The sequence below is a fragment of the Euprymna scolopes genome, chromosome 44, assembly GCF_053919585.1.
Source record: "Euprymna scolopes isolate OS-2025 chromosome 44, ASM5391958v1, whole genome shotgun sequence".
In the NCBI taxonomy this organism is placed as follows: domain Eukaryota; kingdom Metazoa; phylum Mollusca; class Cephalopoda; order Sepiida; family Sepiolidae; genus Euprymna; species Euprymna scolopes.
The window spans coordinates 10,299,218-10,308,676 of record NC_136525.1 but is presented as its reverse complement, the minus strand read 5'-3'; the positions used below and the strand labels follow the sequence as shown (position 1 = coordinate 10,308,676).

Sequence of the window (9,459 nt, the reverse complement as noted above, 5' to 3'; positions counted from 1 at the left end):
CGATCATGAAAAGTAGTATGGTTAAGCATCATAGCAACAGCCGCTTACCGTTGATTTCTCGCTGGTTGCGGCCATTGGTTTATACTGGAATTTGAGTGGCACTCAGACTCCCCAAGGTCCCAATTATTATTATATTATCATCTATTTTTCAATTTATGTTTAGTAAAACAGAAGTTATGATGAATTTTCTGGTGTTAAAAATCGGAAAAATATGCTAGAAGGTGAGCAACGCTTTTCATGATTGGTTTCCATAGAAACCACGTCGCTTAAGCGACTACTGTTGCTACTAATTCGAAAAAAGAAGTAACAAGGGAAACAGAAAAGATGAAATCAATAAAGGGAGATAATTGGGGAATTTTATTGAAAGCAGACGAGTGCCGTACATTGTTATTACATATGTGTATATGGCGGCAAAAAATAAAACTTAAATTAGACAAAGAACAAGTGAATTTATTGGAAGCCTGAAAAAATCATGGATTCTAATAGAAAAATGCGAATATGAAAAGTAATATGGTTAAGCTTAAACATGGAAAAGTAAAGGACTAGTTGGTAAAACTGGAAAATAAAAGGACAAAATATTCTAGTAAAAAATATAATAAATTTATAACTTAAAATATTGCAGCATTAAGAATTTTTAAAAATTCAATTTATAACATTCTATAATCATGCTGCAATATTTTAAGTTATAAATTTATTTTATCTTTTTAACTAGAATATCTTGTCCTTTTCTTTTCCAGTTTTAACAAGTAGTCCTTTACTTTCCCATGTTTAAGCTTAACCATATTACTTTTAATGCTCGCATTTTTTTTTATTGCAATCCATGATTTTTTTTTCAGGCTTCTACTAAATTAACGTGTTCTTTGTTTAATTTCAGCTTTATTTTTTGCCCACATAAACACATGTAATAACAATGTACGGCACTCGTCTGCTTTCAATAAAATCCTCCCAATTATCCCCCTTTAATGATTTAATTCTTTCTGTTTCACTTGTTACTTATTTTTTCGAAAGCGCGCATTTTTTTTTTTTTTTTTGCCATACTTTATATACTCACTATTCCATATACTGACCCAACGGGTCACGGTTAAGCTAGTATAAAATAAAAACAAGAATTACCCTCTGTCTTTGACCGAAATAGCTTAATAACAAATGGTAGATAAAAAAAATGGTTCGTAAGCGATTTAATTAAATTGTTGTTCTTTGTTATAAAAACATTTACTTTTTCTTTGAATTTTGCGGATACATCAATTATTGTCCCAGATATAACGTTTTTCTTCTTTTTTATTCGCAAACGTGTTAACGTTATCACGAAGACCCAAAAGACATCAATTAGGAATTCAAAAGGACGAATATGATCTGTCAAAGATGGCGGCTTATCATGAAGTCTACCATTTACAAGATAAACTTCCATTATCTTCCATCTTCCTCTTTTCTTGGATGATCTCTTTGCGATAAAGTTTCAAAGAACAGGTAGCAAGTTTTTAAGACAAGAAAGCATGCTGCAGTGAATTACAATACCTTAAACGGGATAACAAACACTTATGTATCTGTCTCTTATGTATACTTATGAAGTTGAATATTTTTTTCTAGCTCTGTTTGCTGAGAAGGTGCGAGCGACTACGTAAAGGTCAACCAATTTGCATATTCCATTGAAAAACGGGCGTTAATTAATTAATATTTATATTGGATGATTGGTTCTTCTTCACTATTATGCTGAATTCTATTTATGCATAGTTTCTACATTCTGCATAATCGCGTAGAATTTAACTCTCTCTCTCTCTCTCTCTCTCTCTCTCTCTATATATATATATATATATATATATATATATATATATATATATATATATACTAGCATTTCAGCCCGGCGTTGCCCGGGTGTTTGGAGGTGTATGCTGAGCAAAAAAAAAAAAAAGAGTAAATTTTTTTTTATTTGACCCCTATTATGACCCCTTAAAATTTATAGTTTTGGGCTCAAATCACTTTATTGAGTTAGATCCAGGTTCAAGGAACCTATATCTAAAATTTCAAATGTCTAGACCCAAAATTCTCGGAGGAGTTTGGTAGAGTTCTTAAAGGTCAAATCTTTGAAATTAGACCCCTTAACAGCCAAATTTCTGGCTGACACCCGTCACATCGATTTTCCCAAATCTCAGTACCCGGTATTTCAAATTTCGAGTCTATAGACTAAAAATTGACAGAGTTATTGCGTAGGGAAGTGTACACAGACAGACAGACAGACAGACAGACACGTTCACTTTATAGATATATAGATAGATAAACAGATAGATGAAACAAAAATATATACGTATATATATGGAAACGATTTTGTGTTCATTGTAATCTTTTTACGCAAATATTTCGCAAGTATAAATCATGTAGAATATCTGCATGAATATAATTACCCGTAATAGTTAACTAAAGGTGATCACCCTATAAGAAAACTGAAAAAACTAATAGGGAATTAATTAAAAAATGAATGTTTAAAGGAATATGCAAATTAGTTAGATCTTTTGCTAATGAATGCAATTCGATAACTCATATATAACAAAATTGTATTTTCTTTTTAAATAAATAGAAAAATAGGGTTTTTAATATGAATATCACTACACACCAAAGGAATACGGAATTATAGATATATATATATATAGAGAGAGAGAGAGAGAGGGGGGGCAGCTGTCCTGCTTTTAAATTTTCGAAACAACTACATGGTAAGCAGCTGATGCTCCCCGTTTTATATTTACAAAATTTTAGTGAAGGGTTTCTCTTTTCAGCCTCATATAGTTGAATTCTGTTTTAAAAAATCGGCTTATGCAAGTGCTAAGTCTATTTCTATTTAACAATTTTATTTAAGGCTTTTTTTTCTCCTCTTTATGTAAATGAATTCTCTTTTTTAATTATTTTAGAAGTCGGATTATGTAGGGTCTGAGTCTGCGAACGGTTAATTTTTTTTCATGAATTTAAACTGCATTCTACATTTTTATTTTTAAATTTTTTTAATTCAAAGCTTCTTTATATATATATATATATATATATATATATATATATATATGTGTGTGTATATATATATATATATATATATATATATATATATATATATATATATATATATATATATACGCAGGCCCTCTGACATTGCCCGGTCGTAAAATACGCTTAAATATGATATTAATGCAGGTTTCGTATTTATATTATATTGGACTGAATATATAATAATGATTTAAAAAAAAAATTTTAAATGCGTGCACCACCACCGAGAATCGAAATCAAAACGTTCAGCTTACGATTTACTTTTTTCCTTTGACGTTAATGCCTGAGCTATGAAGACATGTTTGTTGAGAGGCTAAAAATTAAAATATTGGCCAATATCTGACGTTATTTTTTCTTAAACCTGTCAAGGTGACGGTTTCTTGTTCTTTTTTTCTTTCCTTTCAAAAACGTCTCAATTTATTTCAAATGCCCTTTACTTAAATATAAAATAAAAACAAGAATTTCCCTCTATGTTGGCCGAAATAGCTTAATAAGAAACGATAGATAAAAAAAATGTTTCGTCAACGATTTAATTCAATAATTTTTCCTTGTTTTTTTTTTTGTTTTGCTTTTTAATTTTGCGACTACATCTATTGTTGACCAAGATGTGACGTTATTTTTACTTCTATGGGACCTTACAGAAGTTGTCAGAACGATACAAGTGTATTGCAGCGGAAGGAGATTACTTCGAAGGAGACTAGAGTTTCATGCATATACTATCAAGAAAATTGTCCATCCGAAAATAGTCTGGAAACTTATAAACGACACCTCGTATCTCAACATTTTGAGTATCTCCTGCCAGGATTATTGCCTTTCTTTTTTCTATAAGCATTGCATTAAATAGTGTTACTATTATTTTTTAGAATAATTTCTGTAATTTCATCTAACCCTATTTAATTTTTCACCATCTTACTCCTGCAGCATAATTTATATTTTTGCTTTTCTAGCAGTATTTTTAATGCTCTTTATTATTCTATTCTGTAAGTTTATTAAGTCTAAGTATCTTTTTTAAGTTTTTAGTAAACTCCCCGTCTCTGCCTTGTCTTAATTTTGTATTTATGTACTTTTGAAACAACATTTTCATTTCTTTTTCATTTTTATCTTTATCTTTTTTTTATTTTCTTCATTTGAAGATTGTAACGTTAGGTATGGGGTATCCAAACCAGCTGCTAACATTGCTCTGCTTTTTATTGAAACCAGCCGAGAGCTCTTTTTAGTATCCTCGTTGTTTCCTTAAGTGCAATTGTCTGGATCTCTTTTGTACTTGGTTCTCCAGGCATATTAGTTAGGTAGGACTTCAGGTTCTTCTTCATAAGCCCTGTAGCACCTATAATAACTGGTATGATTGATATCTCCCTAAGATTCCAGTTTCTTTTCATATCATATATGAGACCTTGATATTTGGTCTGTTTCTTCCTTTTCAGCTCTGTTCAGACCTCCATCATTAGGGACACTCACTTCAACCAAGGTTGCAACTCTCTCTGACTTATTCCATATAACTATGTCAGGCAGCATTTTCAAGATAAGTGGCTGTAGGGATTATATGGTCGTTATCAGGGCCGTGTTTAGTGCCCCCCCCCTGCAGACCCCGCAATGGCGGGGAAGGAGGGAGGCTGCAGGCTTCCTGGGGGGGGGCACAAGCCCCCAGGAAGCTGCAAGGCTATTTTGGGCTCCGCAGATCTATTGTAATCAAAAACAATTTGGATTAACTTGAAAATAAATATATTTTGTAGAGTCTGCCATTCGAGTGAATTGCTGTTGTTTTTTATCTTCGTAAAAACTGTTAAAATCCATTTTAGGATGTTGAGGGGGGGCGCAAGTTGAATTGTGTGGGTAGAGGTCACAGAGCGCATTCTGGCCGTAATGCATGTAGATAATATAATAGATAATAAAATAGACTATACCTCACAGTTTTGATTATCGATACGAGTTTATACTAGTTGTCCGATCTTTGCACAATTCTATGAAACATATGTGTCCCGGAAACAGTAGAGTCCCCTTGCAAAGATTAAAATCAAGATTTAATATTACTAAACCTTATGTTTAGAATACTTTTTTTACAAGGAGCCACTCGAAGATAAGGGATAATGAGTGTACAGTAGTAAATCAGATAATATTGTAGTAATCGTTAGTAGTGGAAATTTGGTAAATTGGATTACTTAAGGGGAATGGCTCATCAAAAATTTGTTTACGTTGGACTTGAAGACGGCCATATTGTAGTCAGCTGGAAAGCAAGCAAACGAAACAGAGTTCTACAGGCGTGCAATTCTAAGAAAGAAGCTTTGTTCATGAGATCCGCGTTTAGGTTTAGGCACAGATAAAGAGTGGGAAAAATTATTGATAGTGTTTTCAGCTAGAAGAGTGTTTTTCATGAAAGTTTGGCGAGTGGGGGGGGGACGATAGATTGGAGCTCAGACGAGCACTTGCCATGAAAATAACGATAGAGCAAGGGCAGGCTCGCAACGTCTCTTTTGAGGGAAAGAGATTGCAAGGAAGAGAAAAGAGCATCGACGGGGGGGGGGTCTACTAAGTCTGTTTTGAACTCATTACATGATTTTAATTCCAAGAAAATATACCTTATTCATAGCTTATGCTTAAGGGACCTTAAGAAGAGGTAGAGATTAAGAGAATCTCGCAATTAAATTTTAAGAAATCATCATCATCATCATCATCATCAGGGAGGGGACAGTGGCTAAGTGCTTAACAATATGGCCCGACCGACAATCTGGGTCTGCCAAGTTCGAATCCAGTCCATACTGTTAGGAAATAGGTCGAACCATAAGAAAGAAATATGGTAAATTATATTGTAGACACGTTCTACCGGATGTGAGGTTTAGCTGATCGGATCTTCGTGTGAGTCACGTGATCAGGTTAGCTGGAGTCAGTGAGTTTGGGTTTGGACGTAGAGAAGAACAGACGGCATAACAGGTCGTCCCCTCCCCTTCACTCGAGGGGGGGGGACGCTGAGGTGTGTGAAAATAAGACCTTGAAGTAACCACGCAAGCAAAGATATTCACTTTCCATTCTTCTGCGATCGACCCCTGGAAGGTGAATAAAAACTATATAAAACCAATCTTGTCTTGGAGTGAATGAATATTTCCAGTCTCCCCTCCAAGAACAAGATGAATTCCAAAATACATGTACCACACACACAGCAGCAGGCTCCTTCAGTCTTGGACAGACTATGGATACCCACGAAGGGTTGCTTGCGCGTGAAATTTTTGAGACAGGAGGTGCGCAATCCCCAGCCACACCTCTCCTGAGACGACATTGTTAAATACCAGTGGCAAGTGAAGTACAGGACGACTGGAAACAAATGCCGAGATAAGCAGAGAGCACATACAGCGCCTAGAATTCCCAAATAGTCACCCAGCTGGTACTAACCAGGCTCAACGTTGCTTAACTTCGGTGATCTGACGAGAACCGGTGTGTCAACGCGATTATGCCGTATAACACACACACACACAACTGCATATGGGCAATTAGATATGAATATATTACAAACAGACAGCAACATTTAGACGATCACACACACGGTCCCCTTTTATGATAACAATATAACAATACCACAGAAACACTTTCGCTTAGGGATGTTGGCAACCTTCACAAACAAATAAAAGAAATACTTTGAACTCACTTTTTTTTTTTGAGAGGCACTTTTATTTCCTGTCTGGACTTTTCATTTTACATAACAATTTTCACAGAGCTGTCACCAGCTAGCGGAAATTTTCTGTCGTCTGCTCACTGCTCCTGCTGTTCATGTCACATCTTTCCCACTCCACTCTCTCTCTCTCTCTCTCTCTCTCTCTCTCTCTTACTCTCTCTTACTGCCACTGCTATCTCTGCGTGATGTCACCAGTCCTGCTACCTCCTACTGCTCCTCTCTTTATTTCACTGCAGCGACTGCTATCGACGTGACATTGCCGCGCATTATTTCACACTACTAACCCAAGAACTCCATTTAATATCCATTTTACATGCCAACATGTACGGACAGTTTTCTAGAAATTGACTACCAATCTAAGCCATTTCTGACCAGGTCTTTATTTTTTATTTTTTTATTATTTAAAAAAAATTGTTTTCTTATTTTTTATATTTCATTTTTATTTTTTATTTTTATTTAAATTTTTTTTTTTTTTTTTACATAGAAGTCACCACTTATCAAGGCGCAGAAGCCAGTCGAGGATAAGGGTTAAAGAGTGTATAGTAGTCAATGGGACACTAGCATATTAATCGTTAATAGTGTAAATTATATAAATTGGATTACTTAAAGCGAAACGGCTCATCAAGAACTTGTTTACATTGGACTTGATAGCAGTCAAATAGAAGAGAGCTCTACGGGCGTGCAGTTCTAAGTTCTTTATTCATCCCTTTTTCTCTCAAATCCACCATTATAACTTCCTTTCATGTTTTCCTCCCAACTGACCCTGCCAACTCAACTGCTCCACATTCACTAGCTTTAAAACAATGTCATCTATTCTTTGATCACCAGTTTTGTTAGTTGAATCCCTCTAGACAAGACATGGGGCCACTTGACGTAAGAAGTTAAAGGTAACAAAAGATGATTGATGCAAAGACAGGAGATGCCTATCGAGCTTGGTCTTAAAATAACCAGGGATATAGGCAGGAAAAAACTCTGCCCATGTCTATATTTATCCCTCTTTCTCTAAAATCCATTTGTGACACTTCCTCCCATGTTTTCCCTGGCCTTCCCCTACCAACGTATCCTACTATCTCAACTGGTCTACATCTACTAACCCAAGAACACTCACTCGTTTTTTTTTCATCGTAAGTAAGTATGGGATAATCACGTTTGATGCACCGGTTCTCAACAGATCACCAAAGTTAAGCAACGTTGAACCTGGTCAGTACTAAATGGGTGACCATTTGGGACTTCCAGGTGCTGTATCTGCTCTCCGCTTATCTCGACATTGTTTCCAGTCATCCTGGACTTTTCCTTTTCACTGGACTCAAACAGTGCCGATTCATACAGGTAGAGAATTGCATCAGCAGTAGGATATCTACTGTAATGGTAGAAAGTCCCATTATTTTTAAAGTGTGTGGCTAATTTTTTAAATAAATTACTTTCAACAAGAACTTGAATACGAAACCTTCCCTGAAAGTATCCTGTACCTCTACAAGGCCACCATTCACCCATGTATTGAGTACTGTTGTCAAATTTTTTTTTTTTTTTACACAGTGATCACCACCCATCAAGGCCCGGAAGCCACTCAGGGATAAGGGTTATTACAAGTACATTACGTTAGTGTGGAGATTTGATGAAGTGTTTACTTAAGGGGGCGGTTCATTAGGAATTTGTTAACATTGGACTTGAACACATCCAAGTTGTAGTCCGGTGGGAAGCAGGCAGACGGAACAGAGTTCCACAGGCGCGCAGTTCCAAGAAAGAAGCTTTGTTCATGGAATCCGCGTTTTGATTTAGGCACAGATATAGAGTGGGGGAGATTTTTCACAGTGGATTCAGCTAGACGGGTGTTTTTCGTGAAAGATTGGCGAGGGGGGACCAGAGATTGGAGTTCAGAGGAGCACCTGCCATGGAAATAACGATAAAACAAGGATAGGCTCGCAACGTCTCTTCTGTGGAAGAGAGGCTGCAGGGTAGAGAAAAGGGCATCCCCCACTAAGCCACGAAGTCTATTTGGACTGGCGCATCTGCTACTAGTCTCTTACTCCTGGACAGGGTTCAAAAGAAAGTCGCCAACCTGATAGGTTCTGAATTGTCATCTAAGCTTCAGTCTCTGTCCCATCGACGAAATGTTGCATCCCTCTGCCTGTTCTACAAGTATTTTTAATGGTGAATGTTCTGACGAACTATAAGCACTTGTACCCCTTCGACTTATATACCCCTTGCAAACCTGACAAGCAGCTAAATCCCACCTCTTCACAGTAGAGATCCCTAGGTACAAGAAAACCTTCTACTCCAATAGTTCCTTCCTCAGAACTGCTAGACTTTGGAACTATTTTCCGGGATTCTGCTTTCCCAACTGTACTGACATGCAGAAGTTCAAAGGTAATGTAAACAAACATCTTGCTACTCATCTCCCTTCATAATGTCCCGATCCAGGAGAGATGTGGTTGGAGATTGCGCAACCCTTGCCTCACAATTACATGCACAGCTGTCCCTACAGGGGGTATCCTTTGTCTTTCAAGACTGAACGGAGGCATCAAATTTAGTCTAACGTCTGTTTTATGCATCCTGGCATGTGTTTGCCGGCTTTTTGAAATTGACTTTCAAACTGATCTATTTCTGGCCAGGTTTTGTTTTTTAGCCCTCATTTTCTCTAATTCATCCCTATCACTTCCTTCCATCTTCTTTTTTTTTTTTATTATTACATTTTCACCCCAAACAAGTTTGCCACTTTGGTGTAGGGGGCTACTATCAGGGGAAACATCTACTGGGGTACTATGTAAGGA

The 9,459-nt window shown here is 36.4% G+C and overlaps 1 pseudogene; it reads right to left on the bottom strand.

Annotated features, from left to right (window-relative positions):
* Positions 1 to 6,360: 6,360 nt before the first annotated feature.
* LOC145268963 (5S ribosomal RNA) lies at positions 6,361 to 6,477 on the bottom strand (annotated as a pseudogene).
* Between the last annotated feature and the right edge of the window lie 2,982 nt (positions 6,478 to 9,459).